The 15,747-nt window shown below is 38.0% G+C and overlaps 1 protein-coding gene across 1 annotated transcript in view; it reads left to right on the top strand.

Moving 5' to 3' along the window:
* The window catches only part of CASQ2 (calsequestrin 2), a 115,484-nt gene that overhangs the window by 19,060 nt on the left and 80,677 nt on the right, over positions 1 to 15,747 (top strand). The window lies entirely within an intron of this gene.

Here is a 15,747-nt window from a genome sequence, read left to right as displayed (position 1 = left end):
ATGGAGTTGGACTATATGGTCTAAGGACCCTTGTACCTCTAAATTCTATGATCCCTTTATATATGATAGCTTTGTCTAAGCAAGGGAAGGGCTGTCACATGGAAAAGGGATTTTTCTGCTCAGCTCTCAAGGGCAAAAGTAGGTGTAATGAGTGGAATTTGCAAAGGCAAGTTCCAACTCATTGTAAGGAAATAACTCAATAGTCAAAAGTGTCCAGAAATGAAATACATTGTCTCAGGTGGTATTAAGTTCCCCTTCACCGGAGGGCCTTCCAACAGTTTTCTTTTTTTTTGTGGGGGGCAATGGGGGGTTAAGTGACTTGCCCAGGTTACACAGCTAGTAAGTGTCAAGTGTCTGAGGCTGGGATGTTGAACTCAAGGTCCTCCTGAATCCAGGGGCCAGTGCTCTATCCACTGCACCACCTAGCCGCCCCCTATCTAACAGTTCTTAATAATGACTTCTTGTCTTGGATATGAAGATGGTTCTAGGGCAGGCTAGACTAGGATGACCTCTGAGGTCCCTTAAAACCCAGGATCTTTGAGTCTATGAAATTGAGGGCAAAAGAACCAGTAACATGGTACAAGGTGTGAATTTGAAATGACTTAAATAAATTGGGAAAGTCCAAATAAGTGAATTTTGGGAAAGCAAAGCAACCTGCTTACAGTTAGAAGTGTCCAAAAGTGGAATGAGCTGCCAGCATATAGTAGGTTCTTCCTCCTTGAAGTCTTCAGCTCCAGATTGGATGACCACTTTGCAAATGTGTTGTAGAAATGAACCTTAGGTAAGTAGTAGATGCTAAGCTCAGCTATTTATATGTCGCTGAAGGGAATGTAAGTGCTGTCATTGCTGTCTAAATTTTTTTTCTTTCTCTGAGTCAAAGCCCCAGTCACTGACTTAGTTATGGATTTGATTCTGGGACACTTTTGCTGCTAATTTTGACCCATTGTTTAAGGCTGAGTAGGGGTGGTGAGATTGTAAAGTCTATGACTGCCAACCTTCAGAGTCTTCTTTTTTTATAAAACTTTAGTTTGGACTGGGACCTGATGCCATATCACTAGCCTTTTTGAATCATTTTTTAATTTTCTTATTTAGTCAATAAAAGTATACTACTGGAGGACAACTAGGTGGAGCAGTGGATAAAGCACCGGCCCTGGATTCAGGAGGATCTGAGTTCAAATCCAGCCTCAGACACTTGACACTTACTAGCTGTGTGACCGTGGGCACTTAACCCTCATTGCCCCGCCCCCCCCCAAAGTATGCTACCAACATGGAGATACTATTTTTAGCATTTTAAAATGAAATTTTGGCTATGTATGGTGCTGCTTGCAGGCTAGGACATTACCTCAGTCTTCTTCAGACTTAACCCACAGCACTGTTCACTCTACAAAATAATCCATCATCATGGAGATGGTTTTTTTTCATGCCCTTCACAAATACAGTTGTCATCACTTAGCAATTCCCAGATGACTGTCGCTTGGTCTTTAGATAATGCTCTTAGTCTGTTAGGTGAGCAGGGTTTTCCAAGTGGCCAGGATCATGTTGTCTCTTGTTTTATCCTCAGGTATGAATGCACTGAATAAATTAAGTCATAATGGACCATTTGGATGCTTCCCAGGAAGCTGAGTTGATTTTAGGACTATACCTAAGGTTGGGGTTCATTCTATGAATAAGCTAGATCTCCTAGGAGACTCCAAATTAGTTACTCACTCATCTAGTCAATAATAATATACTTAGTATCTCAGAAGACAGAATCCCTACCCTTATCACCTTACCGGAGAGGCTTAAATATTTCAGTTGACCCAGTAGTGCTAGGGTCTTTTGAGGACAAAGATTGTGTCCTGTTTTGTATAATGTTGCTAGAGCTTATTGTTCATACAAAGGCTTTTAGATTTATAGTGTATTGATAGATTTCCAGGTGTTTGGATTTTCTTAAAGTCTTGTATTTCACGAGAGGACCCAAGATCATCAACTATGGACCCAGAAGCTCTAGAATGGGCATATATGGTGTGTCGCTCAAACAAAACACCTGGGCTACTTGGTGTAATGGATAGAATACTGTGCTTGCAGTGAGGAAGACTCATCTTCCTGAGTTCAAATCTGGCCTCAGACACTTACTAACAATGTGACCATGGGCAAGTCACTGAACTCTGTTTGTCTCAGTTTTCTCATCTGTAAAATGAACTGGAGAAGGAAATGGCAAACCACTCTAGTATCTTTGCCAAGAAAACCCCAAATGGGGTCACAAAGAGTCAGACATGACTGAAAAAAACCAACAACCAAACAACAAACTGACAAAATGGAATTGATTTCTGGGTCTGCCAGTTAATTGTTGTGTGATCTTGAATAAGGCATGCCTGGACCTACTTTTACTCATCCAGAAAAATCAGTATTTTTTGTGCTGTCCACCCCCATGAAGTTAATTACTAATTGATTGTTTGAGTGAAGGTTGTTGCAAATTAAGTGTTTTGTAGTCCTTCATGTGCTATATAAGTGTGAGTTACTCTTATTAGGTGGAGTATGGACAGCCAACCTGGGATTTCTTAAGAACAGTGTACTCCTGGTATGTAAACTTCCTTTTTAAATGCATAACAACAACAACTAGTCTTTCAGTTATAGTCTGGTTAGTTACCTGGGGTAGTGAGAATTAACTATGTGTAACTATGCATTAGTTACACAGCTACTATCAGTATCAACTAGATTTAATTTTTACTATTTATTTTACCATTTACTATTTATATTTCTTTTCTTAATTTTAAACTAAAAACACTGGATTAAACAGACATTTCCATATTAATAGCAGAACAGGAAAAAAGGATTGAACATGAAACAATTTCTATTATATATAATTTAGTTTTCTTTAAAAATATATAATAAAATAAACATGTAACTTTCAAAGCTGCTTGTTTGATTGTTTCTGATCCTCATTTATTTCTCTTTTGTGCATTTAAAAATGCTTCAGGTATCTTCTTTTCTTTTTCTTCTTTTCTTGGCTACTCTATCTTTAGCCCCCTTCCCATGCCTACCTCATAATTACTTGTAGCAAATATGCCCATTAAAGCAAAACAAATTCCAACATTACTCATACTGAAAATATGCATCTTATTTTGCATCTTGAGTCCATCATCTCTCTGTCAGGAGGTAGGTAGCATGCTGTATCATTGTTTCTCTTTCAAAATGTTCTTTATGGTGTTGTTATTGTATAAATCATTCACCCGGTATTCTCATTTTACTCTGCATCAGTTCATATCAACCTTCCCAGGTTTCCTGAAACAATCCTTTTCATCATTTCTTATCATCCAATAGTATTTCATTACACTTACATGAAATAATTTGTTCAGTCATTCCCCAAATGATGGACACCCCCTTAGTTTCCAGTTCTTTGCCCTAATAAAAAGAGTATAGATGAATCCCTAAACCTTAAGAAAAGGTAAAGGGAAGCTATTGGATTCAATGGAATTCCCAGTCTGAGTAAGGAGAGCACAGAAGAGCATCACAAATGGGATTCCAGGTATTTCCAAATTGTCCACTCTCCAAAAATGGTATTCACCAAACTTGCACCTGCTCCCCTCTTTAAAACCAGATGAGGTCAGGCTTATTTTGGATTGGCCAAGTGATTTCATCCTCGAGTCCTGCCAATGAACTTTCAGAAGGAGTTACTCACACTTCATTTGTATCTCTCTGTCCAGCTGGGGTGTCACTGAACTATGTGTGTGTGTGTGTGTGTGTGTGTGTGAGGGGGGGGGGGAAGGAGAGAGAGAGAGCAGACAGACAGACAGAGATAGACTGTCATGGACCTTGAAATGATCCAAACTAGTGCTTAAGTGAGAAGGGGAAGAAGCCAGAGAGTTATTGTTGGACCTAAGATTAACTCAGCAAATAGAAAAGTGTGCAGGCTATCAGTTTCAGAAAATGGGGAGAGCATAAAAAGAAATTGTTTCTTATCAAAGATATGTGATTTCCTCCCTCTTGGTGCAGATGGCACATAGGGAGATGGTTGTCAGTAGCTGCAGTGACTGGAAAAAGTCATTACCTGATTGGCAACCTTCTGATGACATGCATCTCCACATTTAGACTGTTCTTCAGATGACAGATGTATTCTGTCACTAAGCTGCACTAGGTCTTTCTTGCTTAATAATAATAGCTAGCATTCATATATCACTTTAGGGTCTGCAACCCACTTCTATAAATAATATCTCATTTGATCTGCACAACAATCTCAGGTGATATTATCATCTCCATTTTACAGATGAAAAGACTGAGTCAAACAGAGAAGTTAAGTGGTTTGACCAGTCACACAGCTAGTAAGTGTCTAAGGTGAGATTTGAACTCAGGTCTCTCTGACTCTAGACCTAGTGTTCTCTGCACTATGGTGCCCCCTAGCTGCCTCTGGTTGATTAAACATGCCTGAATTTGTGCTTTTCTGACAGAACTCATGAGAACCTGGAGTCACCTCCACAAACTGTTGAGGACATGGTAACCTCACTTAACTTCCCAGAACTTCAAGCAACTTTCTAAGACTATGAATTACAGAAGAGTTACCAGTCTACATCAGTTGATGGAGTTTTCATTCTGGGATTTCCCTAAACATATGAAATCAAAGATCCAGACTTTTAGGAAATCTTGGGCTTAGAATAAGCATTGGAGGGGGCAGCTAGGTGGTACAGTGGATAAAGCACTGGCCTTGGATTCAGGAGGATCTGAGTTCAAATCCGGCCTCAGACACTTGACACTTACTAGCTGTGTGACCCTGGGCAAGTCACTTAACCCTCACTGCCCTGCAAAAAAAAAAAAAGAATAAGCAGTGGAATGAAAATGAAATGAAAATTTTAGTGAAAATATTTTATTATCACATTTCTTGAAAAAATTAAATAAATGATTCAATAAATAGATGAATGAATTAATAAATAGACAAATAACTAGAGAAGGAAGGAAGGAGGGAAGGAAGGAGGGAAGGGAAGGGAAGAGAAGGGAAGGGTAAAAGAAGAAATAAAGGGGTTGGACTGGAAGATTTGTAATTTCTAATTTTATATAAAGAAAAGAAAAACCAATAGTCCTGATATTTCCAGCCTATGAAGTTCGTTTGGGTAGGGTGAGATTTTTCTGAATAACTAGTAGTTTGGTATTAGTAACTAATCACTTTTTCAATACTTTCATTGGCTTGTTAATCACAGCTTCTCTGTGCTTTCTTGTCCATGTTGCTGAATTATTACCCCCACAGAAGATTTATCAAATACTTTGGGACTTTCCTCTGGACCTTTTAATATTTTGTATTTATTGCCATCAGTTAGACCTATGACAAGGCTCCCCTTACATAAACAACCCAATTTCTTTTCTGGTCATGTGTATCTTTGGAAATGCCTTTTTAATGTCACCTCTCATGTGCAGCTTTACATCCACCAAGCAGAGCTATAATTAATATGGTATGATTGGGGTTTTTTCCCAAAGGACAGATATCTTCCAGTGCTGTACTTCTTCCCAACAGAGCCTACCACTGCCATGCCTCATCATACCTTGTCCTCAAGTCTTCTGTTGCCCTATGTTATAGTCCTGTGTCTGCTTTGGGCTGAACCTCTCAGGGTCCTGACACTATGTTGTCCCTTGCTTAAAGCCCCTATCCTTTCCCCAAACCCTGTGGCAGCTAGGCAGCTTAGCAGATACCATGCTGGGCTAGTGTTAGGAAGACTTGATTTCAAATCCAGCTTCAAACACTTTCTACTTGTGTGACCCTAGGAAAGTCACTTAACCTGTCTGCCTCATTTTCCTCAATTGTAAAACTAGTGTGATAATAGCATCTACTCCTTAGGGTTTTACAAGGATCAAACAAGATATTATTTGTAAAACACTGATCATAGGGACTAACACATAGTAGGTACTTAATAAAGCTTGTTCTCTCCCTCTTCCCTTCCTCACATAGGACATTGACTAGATTCTCTGAAGAACAGTCTACTTTCTCTCCCAGCATAGCTGCAACCATGACAGACTGTCCTCTGTATTGTTGTTGCCCACCACCCTCCAACCACCTATTCCCTCCCCAACTGAATTTCCCCTAGGCACTAGATCACCAATCCACAGGAACTTTTCCACTATGTAGTGTCCTTTTGGCCACTTTCCACCTTTATTTGGAGATAGAGTGTCCAGCTAATAAGTGTAAAGGACAGAGTTCTAGACTTTGAGTCAAAGAAGCCTGAGTTCCAACCCCTGCCTCAGACACTTACTAGCTGTGTGACCCTGGGCAAGTGACTTAACCCCTGTTTGCCTCATTTTACCCATTTGGAGATAATGGAGATAATAGTAGCACCTACCTTCCAGGACTATTTTGAGAATCAAATGAGATAGCATATATAAAGTACTTTGTAAAATTTATCTAGCACTGACAATGATAGATAAACACTACCACCACCACCACCGCTGTCATTGTTATTAATATCATCACTATCATTATTTCTTCTTCTTCTTCTTCTTCATCATCATCATCATCATACCAGGTGGTATCACTTAGACCAGAGCTTCTTAAACTGTGGGTCACCACCCCATATGAGGTCGTGTAACTGAAAGTGGGGGTTGTGAAAAATTTGGCAATAGGAAAAGGCTATATAGACCTATTTTATATACTGATATACCCGGGGTCATGTAAAAATTTCTCAGGTGAAAAGGAGTCATGAGTGGAAAAAGTTGAAGAAGCCCTGACTTAGAGGATACTGGTGGTAAAGAGACAGGCTATTTGTTGTGTCTGTCCCATGGCCTGGACCTTCTAAAAGTTCTGTGTCGAACTCACAACCCATGAGGAAAACATGGGCCCCCCAAACATTTACATGGATCAATATGCTGAACTTGCTCCTCAAAAGCCCATCTAACCTATAGGCTAGATTTGGCAGGAGACAGGGTGCTAAATCATTCAATCAAGCTGTCTCTGTGTGGCCAAATTAAGAGGGAAATTGCCAGGCCTCCGTTTTGCCTTATAAGCGGTGTAGGCCCAGCCAAAGTCATTAATAAGCTAGCCAGGCTGGAGAGACTCCCTGCCAGCAGCTCCCTGCTGTTGCTTGGGCTCCCTCTCTCAGCTGGGCCTCTCTCGTCCATCTGTTCTGTTCTGTGTTTGGGGCCACCTGAGCCAACAGGTACTCTTCTGGGCCACCCATGACTGCTTCACACACATAAGCAGCCAGCACTCTCCCCTTAAGAGCACACAAAAATGTCAGTAGAGACAAACACACCACATACCACTTTGCTAGGGAGGTACGGGGCATTGTGGAGGGCATCTGGGGAAAGGTGAGTACAAAACACTCACCAGAAAGGGATGTCCAGAGGATCAAATGATATCATGCAAACAAAATTTCATTGAAAAGTATAAAACATTATATGAATGTAGGGTATTAATATTACCAAGCTTTAGTAACACTATATACAATCCATTCTTCCAATAAGAAGCAGCCAAAGTGACTGGTTACTAGAAGGAGCCCTATTGTCAATCATGCAGCAGGGGAGGTGTAAAGAAGTGACCCCAGGCAGGAAGGGGACCAGTTCTGGAAGACAGCTCCACCTGACACTCTCTAACAGGCTACACAAACCCTTCTGCCCCTTCTCAGCTGCTAACAGTTCTTACCTGACTGGGGATCCTGAAATTCCCAGCCCCGGATCATCCTGACAACATGGTATAGTAAATAGAGCAGTGGACTTGGGAGGTCAAAAGACCTCAGTTTGAACTCTGGCTCCTTCATTCGTAAACTAGTGACCTTGAAGGAGACATTAATCTCTGGGAGGCTTAGCAATACTTATCTACCTCATTTCATAGATTTCTTGCAGGAAATGCACGCTGTTGACCTTACATAGATGTGAGTTTTTATGCATAGATTATCCACCACCCCCAACCCCATTTCTTTGCTTTAGTTTGTCTATTATGATTTTTTTTTGGGGGGGGGTGAGGCAATTGGGGTTAAGTGACTTGCCCAGAGTCACACAGCTAGTAAGTGTCAAGGGTCTGAGGTCAGATTTGAACTCAGGTCCTCCTGAATCCAGGGCCGGTGCTCTATCCACTGTGCCACCTAGCTGCCCTATCTATTATGATTCTTTAAATTTTCTTCATCATGATTTTCAGGAGAGACTATCAGACTACAAGAGGTAATATAAAACCAAGGACAGAGTCCAGAATTACTGAGTTACTGAGCATTGGAATCATCCTTAGGTAGCCTCAGTCTAGGCACAGAGATTGGATCAGTTTAAATGGTTGTTCAACCCACATTACTATCTACCTAGCACCTAGGTCTGAGCCAGTATCTATGCCACAAAGGGCCCAGAATTGATCTGATGTGAGGTTTGTCTTTTCTTCCCCTCTGACAAGCATTAATCTGAAAAGGTGTGTAGCAGATCTTTTTGGACTGGGCTTACTTCTTTGTAGGAGATACTAGATATTACAGATTGGCCTTTCCAGCCACCATTTTATTATCAGTATTGATGTTGTTATTAGACAATAAAGCTTTAAAAAGGGATATATATGTATATATACATATGTACATATATGTATATATATGTGTGTGCATACATATACATATATATGTAAACACACACATAATGCTTACACAGAGAGAGAGACACCCAGAGAGAAAGAGAGACAGAGAGAGATAGAGACAGAGACAGAGATAGAGACAGAGACAGAGAGAGAACAGCTCACTGAGTCTTCCCAACAATCATGCGAAGTAATCATTGTTGGACTGAACAAACTGAGATGGAATTTAATAGTGGTAGTCTATACTTCAGTTTTTAAAAAATCGGCTTCTCAAAAGTACAAGATTGGGGAGAAATGGTTAGCAATCAGGCCATCTGAAAAATAACTAGAGATATTAATATTGTATATGAGTCAATAATGTGATATGGCAGGGGTAGGAGTGGGAAAGCTAATTTTCTACTGGTCCACACTGAGAGGTATAGCTTTCAGGAACAAGAAGGCAGTAGTAATCGAATCCTGTACTCTGTCCTGGTCAGAGCTCATGTGGAGTACTGTGTTCCATCCTGAACACCACATTTTAGGAAAGACATTGATGGAGAATGCCTGAAGTAGGGCATTAAAAATGGTGAAGAACATTGAGTTTATGCATGTAAGATTTGACTGGAGGAAGTAGGGATCTTTAGTCTAAAGAAAAGAAGACTCAAGAAGATATGATTGATGTCTACAATTATTTAAAAGGGCTGATCTATGGAAAGAGGATTAATCTTATTCTATTTGCCCCAAAAGATACAACTGGGAGAAAGAGGGAGGGAAAAAGAGATATAAAGACAAATTTAGACAATCTGGATTAAAGCTTCCAGAAAAGTAGAACCATCCAAGGGTGGAATGGGCCTACTTAGGACATAAAAGACATTAAATAAAATCTCATTTGAAGCATTCAGGCAGAGTACTAATACATACATATATATAATCCCATTTTACAGCTAAGAAAACTGAAACTGAGAGATTAATTGATCAGTTCAAGTTCAAATAGCTAGACAGTGTGTGGTTAGAGGCAAACCCAGATCTTCCTGTCTTAAGGTCCAGATATTTCTTCATTATGTTGAAATGCCATAATGGGTAATTACTAGAGCCCCATAATACAGGCATTATTATCTCAATTAGTATCTGTCCCAGTCTGAGCTTCTTCCTCAGAGAGCAATAAGAATTTTAAGAGCTTGACCAGAAGCTGCTTTGTCAGGTCACTCTTCTCAGCAACTGCCTCTCCCTTATCCCAGTGCATCTTTTTTTCTTACCCTTTCTCACTCTTTCTTTTTCTTTCTCTCTCTCTCTCTCTCTCTCTCTCTCTCTCTCTCTCTCTCTCTTTCTTTCTTTCCCCATTCAACTACTTTTATTTATTTATTTATTTGTTCATTCATTCATCTATCTATCTATCTATCTATCTATCTATCTATCTATCTATCTATCTATCTATCTATCTATTTGGAGGGGATCATTCTAACATGATCAACACACACCCATACCCTCTCACAATATAGATTCCTTCTAACTGCCCTAAAAATGATAAAGTTCTTAGAAGTCACATGTATCATCTTCCCATACAGGGAATTTAAATAAATACAATTCAAACTTTTCCTTCAAATATTTTATTTTTTCAATCACATGTAAAAAGTTTTTAACATTAAAAAAAAATTGAGGTCCAAATTCTCTCCTTTTTGCCTTCCATTCTCCCTCATTGGGAAGGCAAACAATTTGATACAGGTAATACATGTGCAGTCATGCAGAACATAGTTCCATATTAGTCACAAACCAAAAAAGAAAAAGAAAGAAACTTTTCAAAAGTACACTGAGTTATATTTAGAATTCATTGGCTATGGGGTAGCTAGGTGGCACAGTGGATAAAGCACTGGCCCTGGATTCAGGAGGACCTGAGTTCAAATACAGCCTCAGACACTTGACACTTACTAGCTGTGTGACCCTGGGCAAGTCATTTAACCCTCATTGCCCCACCAAAAAAAAAATTCATTGACTCTTTCTCTGGAGGTAGATGGCATTTTTAATCATGAGTCCTTTGGAATTGTCTTGGATCATTGTATTGCTGAGAAGAGCTAATTCATTCACAGATGATTATTGTATAATATTGCTAGAAGATAATGCTGATGGTTTTAAATAGGTACTACTTATCATTATATGGATTCCATTATATTGGATAATTATATTGATTTCAATGCTTTCTAGTGTTTTAATAGGAATGATTACTGTATTTTTTCAAAAGCTTTTTCTGTATCTATTGAGACAATCATAAGATTTCTATTGGTTTTGTTTTTGATATGATCAATTATTCTGATAGTTTTCTAAATGCTTAACAAGCCCTGCATTCCTGGTATAAACCCCAATAGGTCATAGCTTTGTGTGATACATTGCTGTAATCTCCTTGCTAATATATTATTTAAAATTTTAACATCAATATTCATTGAGGAAATTGTTTTATAGTTTACTTTCTCTGTTTTTACTCTTACTGGTTTAAATATCAGCACCATGTTTGTTTTGTAAAAGAAATTTGGTAAGACGCTTTCTTTGGCCATTTTCCCAAAGAGTTTATATAGTACTAGAAATAATCGTTCTTTAAATGTTTGGTAGAATTCACATCTGTGGTAATATTTTTCTTAGGGAGCTAACTGATGACTTTTCAAATTCTTTTTCTAGGAAATGGTTAAGTATTCTATTTCCTCTTGTTTTAATCTGGGCAATTTGTATTTTTGTAAATATTCATCCACTTAATTAAATTGTTAGATTTATTGACATACTTAGTCAAAATAGCTCCCAATAATTGTTTTAATTTCATCTTATTGTTGATATACTCACCCTAAATCATGTTTGGTACAGGTAATTTGATTTTCTGCTTTAAAAAAAATCAAATTAATCAATGGTTTATCAATTTTATTTTTTCTCATAAAATTAACTCCCAGTTTTATTTATTACTTCAATGACTTTCTTACTTTCAGTTTTATTAATCTCCCCTTTAATTTTCAAGATTTCTAATTTGTGTTTAATTGGGTTCTAACAATGTCTTCTTGGGGCAGTTGGGTGGCATGGTGGATGGAGCACCAGCCCTGAATTCAGGAGGACCTGAGTTCAGGTCCGGCCTCAGACACTTGACACGTACTGGCTGTGTGACCCTGGGCAAGTCACTTGATCCTTATTGCCCCACAAAAGAATTCTTCTTTTTCTATTTTTTTAAGTTTCATGCCAAATTTATTGATCTGCTCCTTCTCTATTTTATGGTTGTAAGCATTTAAAGACATATAATTTCCCCTAAGTACTGCTTTGACTAAATCCCATAAATTTTGGTATTTTGTTTTATTGTTATCATTCTCTTTAATGAAATTGTTATTTCTATAATTTGTTCTTTTCTGTTCATTCTTTAGGATTAGATATTTGGTTTCTGGTTAATTTTAAACTTATGTTTCTATGTATCTTTATTGAATAAAATTTGTATTGCATTATGAGCTGAAAAGGATGGATTTAATATTTCTGCTTGTCTGCATTAGGTTATGAGGTTTTTATGCCATAATACATGGTTGATTTTTGTGTAGGTGCCATGTGCTAGTGAGAAAAGGCATATTCCTTTCTATTTCCACTCCATTGTCTCCATTGGTCTATCATATCTAACTTTTTTCAGATTCTATTAATTTCCTTTATTTCTTTCTTATTTATTTTTAGTTACATTTATTTAATTCTGAAACAGGAAAGTTAAGGTCTCCCACTAGTACAGTTTTACAGTTTTACTGTGTATTTCCTTCTGTAACACTCATCTTTTCCTTTAAGAATTTGGATGCTATACCATTTGGTACATATGTTTAGTATTGATATTCCTTCAACACCTATTATACCTTTTAGCAAAATGAAGTTTCCTTGCTTATCTCTTTTAATTAAATCTATTTTTGCTTTTACTTTGTCTGAGATCATGGTTGCTACCCCTGATTTTTTCTTTTTTTACTTCAGTTGGTATTTTTATTCTGTGTGTCTCTCTGCTGCAAGTATGTTTCTTGTAAACAATAAATTGTAGGATTCTGGTTTTTAATTCACTCTGTTTTCCACTTCTGTTTTGTGAGAGAGTTCAGTTTATTCACATTCATAGTTATGATTACTGTGTATTTCCCTCTATCCTGCTTTTCCCCCTGTTTATCCTTCTCTCTCTCTCTCTCTCTCTCTCTCTCTCTCTCTCTCTCTCTCTCTCTCTCTCTCTCTCTCTCTCTCTCTCTCTCATTTCACACTGTCCCTGTCCCTCCTCAAAAGTTTTTTTGCTTCTGACCACCACTTGCCCCAATCCACCCTCTCTTCTATCAATTTCCCCCTTTTTCCTATCCCTCTTTCCTCCTACTTTCCTGTAGGGAAAGATAGATTTCTATACCCAACTGAATATGGATGCTATTCACTCTTTGAGCTAATTCTGATGAGAGTAAGGTTCAAGCATTGCCCATCCTCCTATCTTCCACTCCATTGAATTCTTTTATGCCTCTTTTATCTGAGATAATCTATTCTACTCTATCTCTCCCTTCCCCCTTCTCTCAGTGTATTCCTCTTTCTTACCCCTTATTTTTTTGTTTCTGGATGTCATCTCATAATAGTCAACTTATACCTGTGTCCTATGACTCTGTCTACTCCTTCTAACTGCCCTAATAATGATAAAGTTCTTAGGAGTTACAAGTATTGTCTTCCCATATAGGAATGTAAACAGTCCCTTATGATTTCTCTTTAATATTTACTTTTTCATTGTTCTCTTGAGTCTTGTGTTGGAATGTCAAATTTTCTATTTAACTCCAGTCTTTTCATCAGGAATGCTTGAAAGTCTTCTCTTTCATTAAATATCCATTTTTTCCTCTGAAGAATTATACTCTATTTTACTGAGTAGGTTATTCTTGGTTGTAATCCTGGATCCTTTGTCTTCTGGAATATCATATTTTAAGACTTCCAAGTCTTTCATGTGAAAGCTGCTAAATCTTGTATGATTCTAACTGTGGCTCCCTGATATTTATATTGTTTGGTTTTTTTTCTGGCTGCTTGCAATATTTTCTCCTTGACATGAAAGCTCTGGAATTTAGCTGTAACATTCCCGGGAATTTTTATTTTAGAATCTCAGAAGGTGATCAGTGAATTCTTCCAATTTCTATTTTACCCTCTGGTTCTAGAATATCAGGACAGTTTACCTTGATAATTTCTTGAAAGATGATATTCAGGTTCTTTTTATTATTGTAGTTTTTTTTTTTTTTTTTAGTGAGGCAATTGGGGTTAAGTGACTTGCCCAGGGTCACACAGCTAGTAAGTGTTAAGTGTCTGAGGCCGGATTTGAACTCAGGTACTCCTGACTCCAGGGCCAATGCTCTATCCACTGCACCACCTAGCTGCCCCTATTATTGTAGTATTAAGGTAGACCAATAATTATTAAATGATTGCTCCTTGATCTATTTTCCAGGTAGTTATTTTTCTGATGATTTCATAATTTCTTTCTTTTTTCTTTTCATTCTGTTTGATTATTTCTTGATATCTTGTGGAGTCATTAGTGTCCACTTGCCCAATTCTAATTGTTAAGGAATTATTTTCTTCAGTGAGCTATTGTACTTATTTTTCCATTTGGCAGATTCTGCTTTTTAAGGAGTTTTTCATTTTTTCCCAGAGAATTTTTGCGTCTCTTTTTACCATTAGGTCAATTCTATTTTTAAAGTATTATTTTCTTTAGCATTTTTGTACCTCTTTTACTAAGATATTCATTTCCTTTTCATAATTTTCTTGTATTACTCTAATTTCTTTTGCCAATTTTTACTCTACCACTCTTCTCTTTTTCTTTAACAGTTCCAGGAATTTTTGTTGGGCTTGGATCCAATGAGCATTTCTCTTTGAGGCTTTGCTTGTAGTTGTTTTCACATCATTGCATTCTAAGTTTGTCTTGGTCTTGGTCTTCCCAGCCACAGTAGGGCAAGACTTGGAATGGATGATACTCATTGTCTCATAAGGGATCTTGAATGCCAGGAATTTGGGCTTACTGGAGGAATTTCTTAGAAGGGTAGTGGTGATGTTTTGAACAATTAAGATAGGAAGTGAGAGAGTATGGAGGCAATGGGACCTGCTAGTACTACAATAAGCTAGGCAAGAGTAAACAAGTTTTGAATACAGTACTGGCAGTGTGATGGAAAAGAAGAAACAGAGGGAAGAGACTTGACATAGGAAGAATCGATAGAACTCGATAATTGATTAGAATTGTAGGAAGCAAGGGAGGAGTTAAAGGGGAATCCAAGTGTTTAAGGTTACATGACTAGAAGAAGAAATGTAATAGAGAAGAAAGAGCAATGGATTTAGAGTCAGGAGACCTAGGTATATTTCCTGGTTTTGTCCCTCCTTACCTGTGTGAATTAATCAATTCACCTGTGTGATTCCTTCTCCCCATTCTTCTCTAAATTCTCCATAAGGGTTCTGATCAACACAGTGGAGGAGGCTGTCTACTGGTTCTTTAAACATCTAAAAGCTATGAATGTGGTTAGTTTTGTTTGTTCACTTGCTTAAAAAACAAAACAAAACACTTCTTTGTTATGGGAAATGACTCTCTGGGTGAGGAAGGAGGAGCAATCCATCTAGAAATGTAGATTATTTAAAAATAAAAGATAATAATAAAAATTTTAAAAATACCCTTACCCAAAACCTAGCTCATTATCTTTCTTCCCCAAGCAGCTTTTTCCTAATTTTCCTATTCATATCATAAGTACAACCACCCTCTAATGATAATATATCACATTTATATAGCAATGAAATCTTTGATGTGTTCTGCAAATTTACTACTATTCCCCTACTCTGTGTCACCACTTGTCGCCTGTCATTTGTCTCTCTTCAAGGGAAAATAGGTGGGGTGGTGAGAATGAGAGACAACAGATACAATTGCCTGGCATTGTCTCTCCCCATTAGATCGTAATCTGCTTGAGAGCAGGGGATATCTTTAATAATTGTACCCTCAAAGTTCAGCACAGTGCCTGGCATGTGATAGGCACTTAATACATATTTATTGGGTTGGATTAGAATGGTGGGAAAGAAATTAAATTACAAGGCATTAAGAAGTTCATGGGTGGGGCAGCTAGGTGGTGCAGTGGATAGAGCACCAGCCCTGGAGTCAGGAGTACCTGGGTTCAAACCCGGCCTCAGACACTTAACACTTACTAGCTGTGTGACCCTGGGCAAGTCACTTAACCCCAATTGCCTCACTAAAAAAAAAAAAAAAGTGCATGGGTAGGGACAGCTAGGTGGCACAGTGGATAGAG

This window comes from Dromiciops gliroides, chromosome 4 (assembly GCF_019393635.1).
Source record: "Dromiciops gliroides isolate mDroGli1 chromosome 4, mDroGli1.pri, whole genome shotgun sequence".
Lineage (NCBI taxonomy): Eukaryota > Metazoa > Chordata > Mammalia > Microbiotheria > Microbiotheriidae > Dromiciops > Dromiciops gliroides.
Note: the sequence above shows the minus strand (reverse complement) of the source record. Positions and strands in the feature narration are given on the sequence as shown.